Source organism: Humulus lupulus, chromosome 7, assembly GCF_963169125.1.
Source record: "Humulus lupulus chromosome 7, drHumLupu1.1, whole genome shotgun sequence".
Lineage (NCBI taxonomy): Eukaryota > Viridiplantae > Streptophyta > Magnoliopsida > Rosales > Cannabaceae > Humulus > Humulus lupulus.
In genome coordinates this window covers 72,257,122-72,276,988 of record NC_084799.1, presented here as the reverse complement: position 1 = coordinate 72,276,988, position 19,867 = coordinate 72,257,122, and the positions used below count along the sequence as shown (strand labels likewise).

At 36.5% G+C, this 19,867-nt stretch overlaps 1 pseudogene; it reads right to left on the bottom strand.

Moving 5' to 3' along the window:
* Positions 1–13,429: 13,429 nt before the first annotated feature.
* LOC133791842 (3-epi-6-deoxocathasterone 23-monooxygenase CYP90D1-like) lies at positions 13,430–18,349 on the bottom strand (annotated as a pseudogene).
* Between the last annotated feature and the right edge of the window lie 1,518 nt (positions 18,350–19,867).

Sequence of the window (19,867 nt, the reverse complement as noted above, 5' to 3'; positions counted from 1 at the left end):
TGTTGGCTATCCTAAAGGAACTCGGTGTGGACTTTCCTATAGTCATTCAGAAAAGAAAGTGTTTACTTCTACGAATGCAACTTTTCTGGAAAATGACTATGTCCAAAACTTCAAACTGCTCAACAAAGTAGTTTTAGAGGAGATGGTTGAAGAATTGAATCCAACCAGTGTTCCATCGTCATCAATGAAAGTTGATGATGAAATTACTACTCTTCATGTCCAACCGACGCAAGTCGATTTAAATGAAGAAGTACCACTGTTCCTGAGCAAGAAGTCACGGAGCCTTCTCATAGTGGGAGGGTTTCTAGGAACCTAGTTCGCTATGGTTTGGATGGTGAAACCAATATGGTTGTTGGTGACACTAGTGATGATGATCTGTTGTCTTTCAAATAGGCAATGGCTAGCATTGAAAAGGAACTATGGCTCGAAGCCATGAAACAGGAAATGGAGTCCATGTACTCAAATTCTGCCTGGGATCTTGTGGAAGCACCTAGTGACTTTAGGGTCATTGGGTGCAAGTGGATCTACAAGAAGAAATGAGGTGTTGATGGAAATATCTAAACTTATAAAGCTCGATTAGTGGCAAAGGGTTATACCCAAAGAAAAGGCGTGGACTATGAGGAAACTTTTAGTCCGGTAGCCATGCTCAAGTCCATTCGCATCCTCCTATCCATAGTAGTCTCTCTCGACTATGAGATCTGGAAAATGGACGTCAAGACAGCTTTTCTTAACAGGAAGCTTGACGAAGTCATTTATATGGATCAACCAGAAGGATTTAAAGTAGCTGGATAAGAAGGAAAAGTTTGCAAGTTGAATAGGTCCATTTATGGACTTAAGCAAACTTCTTGTTCCTGGAACCTTAGGTTTGATGAAATAATAAAAACTTATTGCTTTGAACAAAATATTGATAGTCCGTATGCTTACCAACTGAAGGCAAATCAAATAGTGGTATTCCTGGGTATTTATGTAGATGATATCTTACTCATTGGAAACAATGTTAAGAAATTGTCAGATGTGAAGAATTGGCTGAACACTCAATTCCAGATGAAGGATTTGGGTGAAGAAAGTTATGTTCTAGGTATCCAGATCATTAGGGAAAGAAAGAAAGAAAAAACTCTTAGCTCTTTCTCAAGCGGCTTACATTGATAAAGTGCTTGAACGTTTCTCAATGACAAATTCCAAGAAAGGGCATCTACCGTCCCGCCATGGAATTCTTCTTTCAAAGAAGCTATGTTGTGTACTAGACCAGATATTTGCTATGTAGTGGGAGTAGTGAGTAGGTATCAGTCAAACCTAGGACCGGAACATTGGATAGCAGTTAAACATATCCTGAAGTATTTAAGGCAGACTACGGATTATATGTAGTCTACAAGGGTGGTGTTCTGAACCCTGTAGGCTACACCGATTCAGATTTTCAAACTGATGTCGATGATAGGAAGTCTACTTCTGGAATGGTGTTTACTCTTGGGGGTGGAGCTATGATTTGGAGAAGCGTAAAGCAGTCTGCAATCTCAGATTCCACATGGAGGCCGAGTACATAGCCGCGTCAAAAGCAGCTAAGGAAATAGTCTGGCTAAAGAAGTTCTACTCAGATCTTTGTGTTATTCCAGAAATGGATAAACCACTTGTGTTGTTTTGTGACAATACAGGAGCGATAGCCAACTCGAAAGAACCTCGAAGTCACAAGATGAGTAAGCATATAGAAAGGAAGTATCACATTATTCGAGAATATGTGGCCATGGGAGATGTGAAGGTTATGAATATTGCATCTAAAGACAATCTTGCGAATCCGTTTACAAAGACAATACCAGAAGCTACTTTTGATAAGCCTATCAAGGAAATGGGATTAGTAGAATTAAGGCATTAGTTTCAATTAGTGCAAGTAGGAGTTTGTTGGGGTTTTATGCCCTAATTAAAACCCATCTTCTTTGTAATCTCATTTATTATCAATAAAAGAATAGAAATCAATTTTTGACTTGGTCAATCACTTTGCTCACATGTTTAGCTTCATGATTATTTATTTAATATAAAATTCTATTAAATCCTGAGCATATAGCTAATCGTATCTATAGTGATGTAATCACAGTGGAATATAAATATGATTATATGTTCAAACATAAGTTAGTCCTAAGATTAGTCAGTGCACGGGATTTACACTGACTTGCCAATCTACGATATGATCTACTTACATATTGTAGTGTTATGTTCTTTTCAGAACATTAGCAAAGTAGAAAAGATCTGATGTATTTGTCACATTGGATTGGACTGATATTGACAGTAGATAGGATAAGTAAACATACCGTTATTATCTATTCTAGTCATATCATATAGTTGACCATAGGTCAATTCAATCTCAATTCCGAATGGTTAGTATTCTAACCGATTGTATTATTTGAGTTCTTTTACTTGTTCTTTACCATCTTACCCTACGGATTAGCCCATACTTACATCATGGGAACTTGGTACTATAATTGAGTGGGAGTGTTAATCATATATATGAACATCTATAGCTTCTGATGAAGAAGTAAAATGATGGTTTCCTTTTAGTTTGGTTCAAGGTGCTAAATGATAGACATCTCATTTCAGTAATTAATATTAGTTTACTGAAATATCATTTACAATGAACTAAGTGTTTTAAAGATCAGTTGTTGCCCATGGCTGGCCCGGGAAGCCCTTGGAATGGATTCAGTCGTAGGGAAACCTGCGGCTGGATTGAAGAGAGCAAAAAAAATACAATGAGAGGTAAAATGATATTTTAGTCCCATCTCATTGTAGACCGTCTTTAGAGGATTGAGTGACAATTATGGTTGTAACAATGGATAATTAATAACATATCTATATTTGTTATAGAGCGTTCTATGAATTCAAGAGTGCAATTCTGAGTCTTTAGTGGAGTCACGAGGAATTAATAAGTTAGTAAATTTATTTGTTAAATTTATGATAACTTATTAGAGCTTAATTTCATAGGCCCATGGTCCCCACTGTACCTTGGATAAAATCATCTAGATAGTCTCAATTAATTGATTTAATTATCAATTAGAATTATCAAAGATGACCAGGTCAATTTTGGATAGTTTCACAAAGTTATACAATTTAAAGAAGAAAAGAGATTTTAGGGCAGATTTATTAATTAAGGCAAATTGATGTCTAAATTAATAAATAAGTTTAAATCAAGGTTCAAATTATAAATAATTAATTTGATAAAGTATTTAAATAATTATTTAATTAATTAATCAATAGAAAATAATACATGCCTTGATTTTAAGTCCAACGAGCTTATAATTAAATGGAAAATTTCACGGGCCTAAAGCCCATGAGAATTTCGACCTAATGGCTGATATTATCTATTATTTTAGGGATCGACTTTTAGATCGAGATAGATTTTACCAAACTTGGTTATGTCCAAGTTTTTGTTTGCGTATTTGCGTCGTACCTGTTAAGAATCAAGCCTCGAACCTGGTTAGTTTGTACTAGGTTTATTGAAAACTCGAGCTTTAAAAGGCCATTGAATACTTAATTTTTCCAAATTTCTAAGTTTCAGACCTAGTTACATCCAGGGTTTTAGATGATTTAAACTTAGTTGACGCTAGGTTTATTGAAAACTCGAGCTTTAAAAAGCCATTGAATAATAAATTTTTCCAAACTTCTAAATTTTGGACCTGGTTACATCAAGGTTTTTAGATGATTCAAACTTAGTTCACGCTAGGTTTATTGAAAACTCGAGCTTTAAAAATCCATTGAATAATCAATTTTTCCAAGCTTCTAAATTTCGGACCTGGTTACATCCAGGGTTTTAGATGATTTAAACTTAGTTCGTGCTAGGTTTATTGAAAATTAGAGCTTTAAAAAGCCATTGAATAATCAATTTTTCCAAGCTTCTAAATTTCGGACCTGGTTACATCCAGGGTTTTAGATGATTTAAACTTAGTTTGTGCTAGGTTTATTGAAAATTAGAGCTTTAAAAAGCCATTGAATAATCAATTTTTCCAAGCTTCTAAATTTTGTACCTTATCTGAGTAGGCTTAATTTTTCCAACCTCGGTTATGTACCCCCCAAGTAACCAGAATGTATAAATTTTCTTGGTTGCTTTACAAATATGAGAACACGAGCTTGCAATAATAACACTAAGAAATGGTTATTTAATAATCCATCTATTATTTAATCGAAATGGCTTTCATAAATAAGCCTTACATTGATGGTGGTACTATTGATAATACTTTTTCAAGTGCAAAGCATTCCAGGTCCGTGGACTACTTCCCCATTCAGTCGAGCTATCTTGAAAGTTCCCTCATGCAAGACTTTTATGATCTGGTATGGTACCTCCCAATTCTGGCCTAATACACCATCCTTGGGGTCTTTATTTTCCAAAAAGACCCTTCGGAGAACTAGGTCGCCCAATCTAAGTCTGTGCCCCTTAACTTTAGAATTGAAATAGCAAGTGAGTTTTTGTTGATAATGGGCGAGCTGTAATAACGATTCCTCTCGTTTTTCTTCAATCAGATGGAGAGATGCATTAAGTAGCTCGTCATTCTATTCTTGATTAAATTTCCTTTGCATGTGAGTAGCTACCATGGCTTCGATTGGAAGCATGGCCTCTCTTCAAAAAGTTAAGGAAAAATAAGTATGCCCCATGGAGGTCCTGTGAGAAGTTCGGTAGGCCCAAAGTACTTGCGGGAGCTGTTCGGGCCATAGTCCTTTGGCTTCCTCTAACTTCTTCTTCAGGCTCGCCTTAAGGGTTTTGTTTACAGCCTCGACCTATAGGTTGCCTTATGGGTATGCTACCGAGGAGAAACTCTTCATGATGCCATCTTTTTCACATAAGTCAGTGAAGAGATCACTGTCGAATTGCGTCCCGTTGTCTAACACGATTTTCTTAGGAAGTCCAAATCAACATATAATACTCTTCAGTATGAAGTCCATGACTCTTTTTGAGGTGATGGTTGCCAGAGGCTCAGCTCCTACCCACTTCGTGAAGTAATCGATCGCCGCCACCGCATATCAAACTCCTCCCTTTCTCGTAGGTAGGGAACCTATTAGGTCGATTCCCCATACCGCAAATGGACACGGGGATGAAATCATCGTTAGCCCGACTGGAACAGCTCGGGCAATATGGAAAAAAGCTGGCATTTTTCGCACTTCTGAACATACGAGATCGAGTCTTTCGTTAAAGTGGGCCAAAAATAACCTTGTCTTAGTATCTTCAGTGCCAAGTTTTGCCCCCCCCCCCCCCCCAGCATGATCTCCACAAAAGCCTTCGTGTATTTCTTGTAAAATTGTTTTTGCTTCCTCGGGGGGAACACATCGCAGGAGAGGCAACGAATGACCGCGCTAATATAAGGTTCCATCTACTATTACGTACTGTGGAGCTTGATAGAGTATTTTTCTCGCATCTTTTATGTCATCGGGTAACTTTCTAGTTGCGAGATATTCCATTATGGGAGTCATCCAAGTTATTCTTATGTTGATCATTCCGACCTCTATCATTTCTCCCATCACACTCGGGCTCTCCAAGAACTCCATCGGCACTACATTCAATGTCTCAGCCTCTAGAATTCTGCTTGCGATGTATCTATTCAACGAGCTGTACTCAAATTCAGATAATTATCCCTTCACCTTAGCTAGGTAGGTCGCCATCTTGGTGCCACGATCTTGATACTCTCCCAATACTTGATTGACCATGAGTTGGGAATCTCTATAGCATTGGATGGCTTTCGCCTTGAGCTCTCTCGTCACCCTCAGCCCTGCTAGTAAGGCCTAATATTCTGCTTCGTTGTTGGATGCCTCAAATCCGAATCTCAGAGCTGTATGAAATTGATGACCTTATGGTGAGATTAAGATGATTCCAGCTCCTGATCCGTTCTCGTTTGACGATCCGTCAACAAAGATTTTCTATAATTCTTTCATCGGCTCCCTCAAGAGCTCTTCTTGAAAACTGGTGCATTCAACCATAATGTCAGCAAGAGCCTGACTCTTAATTGAGGTCTGTGGCATGTACAATATCTCATATTGGCTACGTTCGATGACCCATTTTAAAAGACGTCCTGACGTTTCAGGTTTTTGCAAAACCTGCCTTAAAGGTTGGTCGGTTAAGACGTTGATTGAATGGGATTGGAAATATGGCCGGAGCTTTTTGGAAGCCAATATCAGGCAGAATGCCAACTTCTTTATCAGTGGGTATCGTGATTCGGCTCTGAGAAGTCTCTTGCTTACATAATATACTGGTTTTAAAGCGCAGTCTTCTTCTCGAACTAACACGACACTTACTGCATTCTCTGTCACGACCAAATAAAGGAACGGAGATTCTCCAGACATAGGTTTAGATAATACCGGGGGCTCGGCCAGGTGCATTTTTAGGCCGTGGAATGCCTGTTCGCACTCCTCAATCCACTCAAATTTCTTATTTCCTCTGAGCAAGTTGTAGAATGACAAACACTTGTCAGTGGATTTTGAAATGAATCGATTCAAAGCCTCCACCCTTCCACTTAGGCTTTGAATGTCTTTACGCGACCTTGGTGAGGGAATTTCTAACAACAATTTGATTTTCTCAGGATTCGCCTCTATTCCCCTCTTGTTGACTATGAACCCCAGGAATTTTCCAGATGCCACTCCAAAAGTACATTTCTGGGGATTCAGCTTCATGTCATATCTCCTTAATTTTCCAAAACATTCTTCTAGATCGGACACATGGTTATTGGCAGTCTTTGACTTAACAAGCATGTCATCGACATGCACCTCCATATTTCTCCCGATCTGGCCAACGAACATTTTGTTGACCAAGCGATAGTATGTAGCCCCGACATTCTTCAATCCAAATGGCATAACTTTGTAACAGTATACGTTATGTTTGGTCATGAAACTAGTATGTTCCTGGTCCGCAGGATTCATCACGATCTGGTTATATCCAGAGTACGCGTCCATGAAGGACATGAGTTTGTGACTTGCCGTGGCATCTACCAACTAGTCAATCCTTGGTAGTGGGAAACAGTCCTTGGGACAAGCTTTATTTAGATCGGAGAAGTCGATACAGGTTCTCTACTTCTCATTCGGCTTCAGGACCAACACGGGATTGGCAACCCGGATCGGGTATTTTGTCTCCCGGATAAACCCGCATTTTAATAACTGAGCTACTTCTTCCTCAAGGGCTTCAGCTCGGACCGTTCCCAACCGTCTCCATTTTTGGGATTTTGCAGGCACATTCTTGTCCAAATTTAAGGTGTGTATTATTATATTCGAACTTATTCCCACCATATCTTCATGCGACCATGCGAAGACGTCCAGGATTTTCAGTAAGAAATCAACCAACTCCTTCTTCCTTTTTTCGTCAAGGTTCTTTCCAATCTTTACGACTCTTGAAACTTCTTTTGGATCGATTTTTACTTCCTCAAGATCTTCTATGGCTTTGAGCTCTAATCTATCTTTGTTTACCCGTGGGCCAATGTCGTCGTGTTGGGCGACCTCACTATCCTATTTTTACTGAGGTTCTTCCATCCCATGAGTAACTTCTACTTCCTGGAACTCCTCATCTTTGTCATTTATGACCATCACTTGCTGCCTGGGTTATGATTTTCCCTTAATAGAAATGCTATAGCATTCCCTGGCAGCGAGCTGATCACCTTTAACTGTGCATATTCCCGCAGTTGAGGGGAATTTCATTGCCAGGTGGAGGATAAAGGTTATGGCTTCAAATTCCATCAGCGCAAGTCGGCCCAAAATCGCGTTGTATGTAGCTGGACAATCGATTACCACGAACTCGAGTAATTTGGAAACAGTTCGTGACTCTTCTCCCCATGTCACCACCATTCCGATCATCCCGATGGCTATTGACCCCTCACCCGAAAACCCATATAGAGTCATCGAAGTCGCCTTCAAATCAGTTACGGAGAACCCCATTTTTTCCTGGGTGGACCTGAAAAGTAGATTCACAGAACTTCCATTATCAACTAGTGTTCTTCGGACCCTTCGGTTGGCGAGCTGAACGGTTACCACCAGCGGATTGTTATGTGGGAATTGGACGTGGTTAGCATCCTCTTCCGTGAAAATGATTGGTTGCTTTTTCAATCGCTGCTGTTTCGATAACCGTTGCTCCGGGACGAACTTCACCCCGTTATGAGACTTCAGTTCGTTAATGTACCTCTTTTGGTCTTCACTACTCGTGCCCGCCAAATGAGGTCCTCCCGCAATGGTGGTTATATCTCCCCCTACTATCGGAGGAGGGTCGACCTGATTTTCTTGAGCTCTAGGTTGGCTTGTCAGAGCTTCCTGAACAGGTAGCGGGTTCTGCCCAGCGGGCTGACTCGGATTCACCCGATTTCGGGCGTACTGGGCCAAAGGTCCCACCCTAATGAGAGTTTCAATCTCAACCTTCAGCTGCCGGCAATCATCAGTGTTATGACCGATGTCATTTTGGAACTGGAAGAATTTTGAGGGATCTCTCTTCGCCCTTTGGTTCTTTAATGGTTCTGGCTTCTTCCATGGAAGGCGACTAGAATTGGCCAGAAAAATGTGCTCATGTGTGTCTGTTAGGTCATTATACGTGGCGTATATAGGCTTGAACTTCTCTGTGGGCTTTTTTTTTTTTCATCCTGCTCTGTTCAGGTTCCCCATTCCCTTTTCTTTTGTTATTCCCCCTTGGTTATTCTGGGTAACGGTTTAGGTCGTGGTTGCCACATCCGTTACCGCTCCAATGAGTTCGATAGGGGTCTGGCTGGTTCCTACAACTGAAGCTCGTGCCTCCTCGAGATTTATCCACTCTTGAGCCCGAGCTAGGAATTCATCCACGCTTTTCTTTGAAATTCTCGCCATAGGTCGCCCCCTATGAGGATTCCTGTCCTCATTGCCATGAGTTTGGAGTTGTCATTAGCATCCCTGGCTCGTGCAACAACATTGGCAAATATAGTCAGATATACCTTCAACGTCTTGCCACGTTGCTGCTTTACGTTAGCTAATGAGTCAGCCTCAACCTGAGCTGCCTGTGAAGCTCAGAATGCTTTTTTGAAATCAGAAGAAAACTTCTTCCACGAGCTTATGGAATGTCTCTTGTATTGTTTAAACAATCGCCTATCTAGCCCGACTAGAGTTGCAGGGAACAAAAAACACCTTAGATCGAGCCCAACATTGTGAGCCATTATCATGGTGTTAAACATTCCGAGGTGATCTGACAGATCCCCGTCTCCATCAAATTTTGACAGGTGTGGCATTCTAAAGCCTACCGGATATGTGGCCGCCGCAATATTTGGAGTGAAAGGTTTGAGCATCTCATCTGAGTCGCAATTATCCTTTTCTTTTCCAGACAAAAGCCTCTTCATTTGCTCTTCCACCAAAGCTAGTCTTTCGAGGGTTTGGTCCCTAGTCCCTAGTCCCTAGGTTAACTGGGGCTGTTCAACAGCTCCCATCCTATCGTATGCGTTTAATGAGTTATTATCCCTCCAAGCTCGAGCTTGGTTTTGCGGGGCATTCCCTTTATCACGTACTATGGACGAACCTCCCTCTTGTTGTGTATAGCTAATATCTTCATCCCGAGCTGGATACCTTCTTTGTGAGTTCAGACGATCTTGCAAATCGGGTCGCGGGTCATACCAAGGGCTCTGTGCTGAACTCAAATGATTCCTTAGGTTGCTCTCGGACCTTCTGCTATGATGGCTTTCAGTACAGTAACTCCCATTTGGATTATGGACACGTGTTCGTGGGACGTAAGTATTGGAAAATGGGGTAGGATTTCTCCTACTGTCTCCATGAGCTGGAATATCCCATTGAGGATGAGGTAGTGTTGGATGTCTTATAGGTGACGAGGGATGCCTTATTGGTGAGGCTATCCTCATTCCATCAGGACAGATTAAATTAGCCAGCCTCTGTTCTACTCCAATATCTCTCGATCTTTTTGCCTGGTTATCCGATCACGGCACGACATAGGAGGATTTGTTGGAGCATTTTGTCTTCGTGAGCCTGTCCCAGCCCCTCCTCGTGGATTGTCATGGGCATTCTTGGGGCCTTTAAAGAAGGCACCAAACTTGGGGTTGTAGTCCTAACTGACTGACCGACATGCTAACGGCCCCTGTGATGGTTGCTGGGTCGAGCATTCTGGTGATCTCGCCCCGCAAGTACAGAACTTGGAGTGGCGGTTCTGACTGATCGACTCGATTTGGATCAATTATTCCTGTGGGACTTATGAGACCCACTTTGCCTCTTTCTGACATTAACGTCGGTTGCAAGAGGGGGTAACCGAGCCAAAACCTTCCCAATCTACTTATTTTCCCTAGCGAGATGGCTTCTTAATTGCATGTTCTCCCTCTCGATGAAAGTTAGATAGCCTGGGTTTGGGTTTGGCAGTAATGACACTGAACTTCGAGTGTCACCTTGACCTGCTGATTGTTTTCCCGGACGTTGCTGAATCTCAGGGCCACGTTCGTTCGGAACAGCGGTATGATGGACCTCCTGCCCACCGACCTGTTCTATCTCATTATCGTGCATTGAGTGAGTGAGCACCATGATGGAAATTGATTGGGATTTTGGTGAAACACTAATTTTCTCTCAATGAAAGCACCAAAATGTTGACGCAGTTTTTCGCCAACAGTGTACTAAGAAATAATAAGGGAAGATTAGTGCTTGATGGTAAACCATAACGAAAATAACAAGAATTCACTCAAGAACGCAAAACTTTTACGTGGTTTGGTGGTTAAAATCCACCTAGTCCACGAGTCCATATTATTGATGTTTCCCTCTCTATTTTGGCTGAGTTTCGGTAATACAGAATAATCCTCTCCTCCCTTGTTCAATATTCCCAGTATTTCTAGGGGAATTCCATGAACAAGTTTGGGTAATTGCGTCAGTCCATCACGTAATTACATAATGTCTATATTTAACCCAAATCATTCCCATTTATGTTGGGATATGATTTGATAACAAAATAAATATGTTCCTGCTATCTTGAATAATAAATATGACAGCCTGGTCATGAATAAGCGTATAAACAAATCCTGAATCTTTGGGGATCCTTTAGTATGCGTTATATCTGAATCACCACGAGCTGCATATCTCTCATGAGCTTGTGCTGTGACAACTATTGGATTCTTAGTTCGTGGTAAAGTCAGGACGTTTAACACTAGGTCTGACCATTATGAATCTCGAGCTGTCCACATGGATAACAATCAGATATCCTATTTGGTTATTTTTCCACGTATTTATCTGCCAGTTGTACCCGAGCTGAGTGAATGAACTCGAGCTGAAATTAGGGTACAACACCAGGTAATTACACAATAACCATCTCATTGTAGGTAATTGAAGTGCATCAATTACACTACAAGAAAAAATTCTTTTAATAACACCAAAAATGTGTTATCAAAACATACCATAACACTTTTTGATGTGTTAAGACCAACTATGTTATCGTAGGTCAAGGTACTTTACATAACACTTTATCATTGTTATACTGATGTGTTATTATACTGTCAACGATAACACACTTTCTGTGTTATTTTAATAAATAGATAAGTGTTTAATTATATTATTTATAGTCGATTATATAACACATTTCAATACTTATAAATTTGTGTTATACTACACTTTAGTATAACACATTATTTGTGTTATATAATGAAGTTTGCATAAAAAAATTCTTTACTTATAAAAAGTGTTATTGTAATAAATATTATAACACATTTTTTGTATTATTTTAATTTTTAGATAAGTTTAAATTCTCATTATATATTCATTTATATAACACTAATTTATTCTATTATATTTTTATTTTTTATTTATATAATTAAAATTAGCTTTCTAATATATACTAGCATCATCAAATGAACTTGATTTTCAAATAACAAAAAGTTAAAACATTCAACATTGTATTATCAATCCACAAATTAGTTAAAAATATTCAACACTATCATCAACAACAAAATGTTCTTTAACTATTCAAGTAGTCTTAAATATTAAACATATTGAAAAGTTACTAATTTCAGCACAAAATATTCTACAGCTGCCCAACGCAAAGCCTTCAAAATTAAGTATCCTTTTCTATTTCGCTTGTCACATCTGCAAAATAAACAAAGAAATATTTTATTGTTATTATCTAGCATAACAAATTACTTCAAGAAAAATGCTATAGAAATTATTTTCAAGAGAGGACACCAAATACAAAAGACAATCACAAATGCAAAGCCAAGGACAATAAAAATTGTGAATACAAAAGCAATGGAAATTCCCTCTGATTTCTCTTTTCTAGAAAAAGAAAATTTTCTATCAAACTTTATAATGTATTTCCAAACTACAAAAAGTCAAGGACCCAATTTAATTGAACACAGAAATCAAATCCCTTTTATAAAGAATAAACTAAGCAACATTGATGATATAATTGTTTCACAAGTACTATTTTTCTCTACTGTATGCACACAAAGCTTGATTAATTAATAATAAGAAATCAATTATATAGATAGCTTATTCAATAGAAAAATCATAACAGTGTAATTTAAATGCAGATAATGCAGATAATACTAACATACATGAATGATCCTGATTATTGATTTTGAAATCTTAATAGTATAAGCTTAAAATAGATGGATGGCTTTTTTAAAAGAAATAGAAGGCAATCTTGCATTCCAACCCAAAACAAGCCTACCTAGCGCTTGTTTCATATGATCTTTCACCCCAAAACAAAAATGATGCAAAATGAGTTGATTATTAATGGAATATACAGCCAATCATCAATGATGTAATCTGAAGAATATAAAGCTATAATACCTGCAGAAATCTGATTCAGAAACTCATTTCGGCCAAGTTGAGTGGTATATGATTTTAAACAAGAAACTTGGAGAGTATTGTCTACTATAACATCCTCCAACTCTCACTCTTGCTTTGGCTCGTTCTCTAGTCACTGCTAGTCAGAGCTCTTTAGAGAGAAACATCTAAGTATTAGCTAATCTCGTCACATTAAAATATAAATAAACAATAATGCAAAACTCAAAGGAATACTGGTATCTTAAGTTTTCAAACTATTAAGTCAGTTTTTCATCTTACAATAGTTAGTTTTAACAGAGTTATTTCTCTCTTTATTTTGAACTAGAATTAAGGGCTTGAAAGATCAAATAAGTAATATCCCTTTGTTCCTCAATTTAAAATTGGAATAAAGAGCCTGAAATAAAACCACAAGCAAATCAATTTTACTCTCAATCAATGTCCAATGTAGCACACACCAATTATGGACATAAAATTCACACTTTGCATAATTGTAATAAACAGAAATGGCACTCACTTGATGTTGAAATGGGAGATGTTGAAGGCTTATGTATGATGGACAAGTTTTGTTCTATAGTTTCATATAAATATTTATATATATCTAGAATATCTTTTTTATAATTATCATTATTATTCTAGTTATAAGATATGGTTTTTGAAAGCTAGTACCTAACTACGTATGTAGCAATTAAAAATCAAAACCAATAATTGAATGGGTTGTCATAATTTTAATTAAAACTTACTAATATTAAAAGTAAAAATTACCCATTTGGCCACCATAGTTAACTATATAAATTTATATTATTGAGCGGCTTATATTCATTATTACCTTAATTGAGTGACAAAGTGGTGTAGAAAGATGGAAGCTTCCAATCTAGCCAAGTCAATCCCAGGGCATAGCCTCTGGCCACCTCCAAATGGGGTGAAGTTACAATTGCTAGTGTCTTTTTCCTGTGAATTTCAATAAAGGTTCAATGAGTTATTGGACTATACTATGGTTAATTTTGAAAAGAGCAAAGTTAATATTGAAATGTTTAACCCCACTTACCTGCCACCTCCATGGATTAAACTTGTATGGCCAGTCATAATTATTTTCATCAAGATGAACTGATCTAAAATATGCAAAACACACCATCCCTTCGGTATTAGATACCCTTTTATCTCAACATCTTTCATCGCTTTTCTCATCACACCAACGATAATGTTCCCTAACCTTAGTGTTTATGTGATGACCTGTAATTTGAAAAAAAAAACAAAAGAAAAAGAAATCAAGTAAATTAGAAAAGTTATAGCTAGTTTTCTTTCTTTCTTTCTAAGCTGAGCTGAGTTGTTGTTTTCTTCTTGTTTGTCATTTCAGTGGTAAAAAGAAATATTACCGTTTGTGTAAATGGTAAAGATAAGTAGTCACTCCAACACAGTGGCTCCCCAAGCTGATCTTTGAGTCTTTTTAACTTTATGTTCTCCTCCTGAGATAAGATAAGATAAGATAAATAAATTTATTGATTATATTATTATAACCTAAGCAAGTGCATAATACCTAGTTATTGAAACTATGTCTTTTTTTACTTCATTTTCTATATATAAATCTTGTACTATAGATGTCATCCTCACGAGAATAACTGCTATAGGCTAATAGGTATAAATATTTATATATTGTGGACAAAACCTATGGCTGGCTACCTTATATTATTATATAGCATTTGCATTGTCACCTATTTCCAATGAAAAGGCACAAATGAGAAGGAAACCACTTCAGAAACGAAAAAACTAGACAGTAAAAGTGGTAAAAAAATGGACTCGAAAGTCACAAATTTCCAAAAAAAAGAGCCAGTAGTATTAGAAAAAAGCTGGCTGGCTAAACAGGATTAATGCAGCTTAATCAAATCAAGTCATTTTTTATTAAAAGATCACTAAAGGAAAGGATGATAATGATCATGAAATGAAGTTGGCATCTTTTCTAATACAATGATAATAATAGTCTAAGTAGAATGATTATAATAATTTGATTTCTATAGCAATCCAATAAAGAGAAACAACAAACTAAGTGGTTCATACCAGTAATTGTTGTAGGGCAGCAGGACAATCTGAGAGATATTTCACTGCAAGAGTCAAAAGAACAGGAACTGAATCCTCTCCTGGAATCCTCTTCACCATTTTTTTCTTTGCCTGAAAAGAGAAGAGGAAAAATATTTTGTACCAACATAATTAGTAATCATGAAATAAGGCAAGATGTGAGTAGTAATAGATTAATAATAACTAACTTACCTGTAATGATCTGTGAAGCCTAGTTCCAGGAATGTTTATTGGTAATGACATGAGGCTTGCAATGAATTCTTGAAATTTTTTTCTTAGAGACTCCATTTCCTCACCAGGATCCAAATTAACCAACGCCTTAACTAGTACTTGAAATGCAATCTGAGAGGAGACCAAAAGGGGGTTTAGTCTTATATGTGTTATTAACTTTTAAAAAGTACCATTAAACATAATAATTGTGAATCTGTTTTGACAGACAATTATTCAAACAAACTTATTTTGAACCCCATAACAATTGGTTCACCTTTTCTATTTAGCAAATCATTTTCAAACCTAAGTAGAAGCCAGAGAGGGGGTATTTCAAAAATCAATAATTATTACTTTCACTGTTTCACAGATAGATTCTTTATCCCCCCAAACAAATAAATATTTATGAATATAAATTAATCACCCCCTAAAAATATCTTAACCACACAAAAAAGGCCAAAGGTTTAAACTTTAAAGATAGAAGGCATCTTTTGTTTTTTGTTGTGTCTACTTCAAACTCTTCCCAAAAAAACTAAACTCAGATGAACCAAGTAATAGTCTTTATTTTTTATTTTTCCTTTCTAAACTTCAAATATTAAAGAATATCCTCACAACTCATTCCCCAAGATCAAGATGTGTGAGAAAGAGAGCTTACATTTTTGGTTTCATCCTGAATGTAGATGGGTCGGTCATGGCTCCAATTTGTCATAGATTCTTGGACATACTTGTACATGTCTCTGGTGATTTGAGCCTTGAGCTCTGGAGATTTAAAGAAGCCACCCACTAGTCCATGGATTCTCCTTTGCAAGCTTCCATTGATAAGCAAAATATAAGACTTTCCCATCAACTCAGTCAGAGATTTTGGGTAAGAAGGCACAAAAACCTTTGCATCAAGTACCAACAGAAAGAAGTTGTTAAGAAACCCAATAGTTGTTATAATTTGACCCTGAATAATGAGAGAAAGAAGTTCAAGTTAAACCAAAGAACTGCAAGTTCCAACAGAAATTATGAACTAATAGCATCCTGGAAATCATTGAAACATGATGAAGACAACTGAAACAACACAATATAACAAACCTCAACAGCTCCTGCATTCTGAGGTTTATGCACAATAAATTGTGGAAATTTGAGATCATTAGCGATATTTTGATGTTCCACAACTTCCCCCCTAAGTATTATTCTAAAACTTGCTGGTAGAAATAGTTAAGAAATGCAAAAAAGAGATGAGTTAGAGATAGAGAGAGAGGGAACCGAGAGAGACAAAGAGAGCAGAAATAAAAATGTAGAAAAAAAATACAAACCTGAAAAATGGGACAGATCTTGAGCTGAAATGGGTTTGCATGACAGATATTACATAACAAATCAATTCAATGGTAAACTTTTACATGGCAACTTATACTCGTGTTTACTACGAAATTTATATTTGAGAATGTGAATTAGCATAAGCATTACATGTCTTGTAAAGTAAAAATAAAGAAGAAGACTCACCTATATTTACACATACCTCATCATCAAATTTGACATAAAAATCAGCATCCCACAAAGCAGCAACAGTAGCAAAATATATTTTTGTCATGTCAGACAATTCAAGGTAACCTTTAACGTGGTCCTGCTCACAACATTGTAAATATTTTCCTTTATGAGTTATTGAAAAAAAAATACCAAACTGAATTGACAATGTCTTGCACCAAGGGTACAATGTAGAAGAAGATTAAAATTTACCAGTCTTAGAATATCTCCATGTTTCTTATCCTCTGCTTCAACAACTCTGTCTAGAATACCCCCTGATGTGGCACTAAATGTGGAGAAAAAGAAAAATTTACAAAATTAATTAAGTGAAAATCTGTCAAAAGAACAACTGAATTGAAGAAAAGATGAATTTTGCATAGGAGTTTCATTAAATTGCAGAGTGGGAACTCAAAGGGCTGTCCACAAGGAAATAGAACAAATCCATATAAAGTCAGAACAGATCAAACTCATATGACTTTATTTGATTATTTATTATAATACTTTTCTAATAGTCTTATACTCATGTAATGTAAAAAAAAGATATTCGATGTAGTATATGCCTATCTACAACATAAACGGGGCATCATATGGCTTGTATTGGAGTAACTAATAACAAAAGACTAACAGAGCGACAATCTACACAAAACCCACATTGCAGTCTAAAATTTAACACTAAATAGCAAACCAGATGGGTCTCAAATCAAGCTATCTATGCGTAACATAAAAACTAAAACAAGAACACAAGAAGAAACACCTCAACGAATTATCACAAACACAAAGAAGGGTCAATAGTTTCAGTTGAACATAAATATTACGATTTAGTACAATTGAATAAAAATAATCCATCATTGAAAGATTCCATGAATATGTCAATGGTATTTGTATAAGTTGTCTGTATATAGAAGCATAGAAATTTAAAAGGTAACCCATATATTACCTTTCACACTTGGGTCCTGTCATAATAGATTCTATATTTCTATTCCTCTACTTTTCATAACAACATTATTAGTGTATCATGTTATCAGCTCAATATATTAATGTTTCAATGCATAAGAAATGACACTCAAAACAATTCATCACTTTAGAATCTATAGCTAGAGAAGAGCTAAAGAAAAATAAGGTATTACAGAAAGAGCTAAAAAAATTGGACCACAGAACTGCGAGGATTAAGTCTAACTACATGACCTAATGTTAACAGTGGTAGCATAGCTATTTTGCATGTTCTAGCCACAAATCCAGGTAGTATAGCTAATATCAAGACCAGAATATACTAAGGAAAGACAATATTTGAGTGGGTCTATTGTTTGAAGGCATGCAAAGGTGGGCTCACTATGAAATCTTGGAAAACCTTGGAACAAATTGAGCACATTAGTAATGCATTTGTATGCATTTACAAATAAAACAGAGGGCACGCTCATAATAAAAAAAATGATCAGAACAAATTTAATAAGACAATTAAGTCACGCATATCACAAACTTGAATTGAATCAGAATAATGTTCAGTTACGCTCTTACAAGATGAGAAGCTGCTGCTGACAAAGACATTGACAAATTTGAAATTGGTTTAGCATCTTATTAATCTACCAGCTTATTCATCTAAAACAAGTTTAGCTCTAACAATTTACAAAATGGGATCACATTCATGTCAAGTAATCAATAAAATTGATGCCACCTTTGCAATTTTGGTACCACAAGCTGCAGCAAGTATTGAAGCTCCAGTCGAAATGTTAACTGTGTTTGCTCCATCACCACCTGTTCCAACAATGTCCACTGCATCAAGTAAGCCCTCTACTTCTAAACTATGCTTGATCATCGCCCTCGCAAGCCCCATAGTTTGTTTAACCACTAAAATCCATAAGTCATTTCTTTACTTATTTCCTTGAAACATTCCCCCAAAAATTCTTCAGTAGAGAACCTACAGCCTATCAAAATTTCTTTGAAAATAAACAATTGCATTGATAACAGTTCTTTCTATCCAAACAACATGGTAATAAGACTTTCAACAGTCTAAAATCCTGCTTAGACAAACTAAGTTATCTAGTATAAATATTCAGAGTACAACTCTCAACCAAAATGATATTTTAACAATGATGCAAGGCTAGTAAAAAGATTATACAGAAGTAGGTCCCTGTTTTTTTTACAATATATAATGCACCAAGTAAACTTTCTCCCAAAAACTTACCAAAAACCATTAAAAAATTTACACTGTGCTAATCTTCTTTGCTTATATGAACAACATCCAGAGCTTCCTGAAATGGCAACCATGCTAAGTTCAAATGCAGAAGTACATATATTTTTTCAATAACAAGAAAAGATTAAAGTTCACCAGCTAAATCAATACTCCAATATTATTGAAAAAGAAAATACTAAATCAATACTCCAAAAACACAAGTAAGAAATGAGTAAAGACTTACTTACAAATTTTTAATAATAATTCTAAATATTAAATTTATTTCATCTTAAATTTTAAAGTAAAATATTATATATTCTTTTGTAATATTTTTTTTAAAAAAAGTCATATATAATAGTTTAGGTGCATTTAATCATCTTTAAACATATATGAACTTACTACTTGCATTAAATCATAAATTTCAGATTCCTTAAGATTAGCTCCAAATCTTTTCAAACTAGCCTTAAGTTCTTCAAAAGTGATTTGACCACTACTGTCAGCATCTATCATTTTGAACATTTCTTTTAGGCCAGCAATTTCTTCTTCAGATAAGCTCTCTGCAATTACCTGCCAAGAAAAAGGGAAAGAAATGAGTTGAATAATTACAAGTCATCTATTAATTTAATTTAGGTATATGACTATCAATTATTTGGCTTCAAACCATTCACTTATTTAATACATAAAGTGACTAACTCTAATAGCCATTTTCTTGAGCTTGTTCATTGCAGAGAATTGCTTCAATCGACTAAATATTGCAGAATCGAGAGGCTTTTCAGGAGCCACACCACCAACTTGAACCCAGGGATGGCCTGCGAGACATATAAACAAAAGGTCATCAGTGCAAACAGAATGTTGTGCCTAAGAACACCTTGATATAGAATTATACATAAGCAAAAAATTATAACAATTGTTGAACAAAAATGATGAGAATAATTATTTATAAAGCAGCTGAAATGAATAACAGATGCTTTTCCAAAAAGCTTTGCTCAACAATAATTGAAACCCTTTAATTTCAGTAGCAACACAGGTCAAACACAAAAATTGTAATTATGAAAGCAAACCAGTGACAGAAACTCACACAAAACATCATGTGCAGATATCCATCTTTTGGGATCTCGAATAAGCATTTTCCTTACTAAATCTTTGGCACCTTTAGAAATACTAGACCATGGGTCTGTT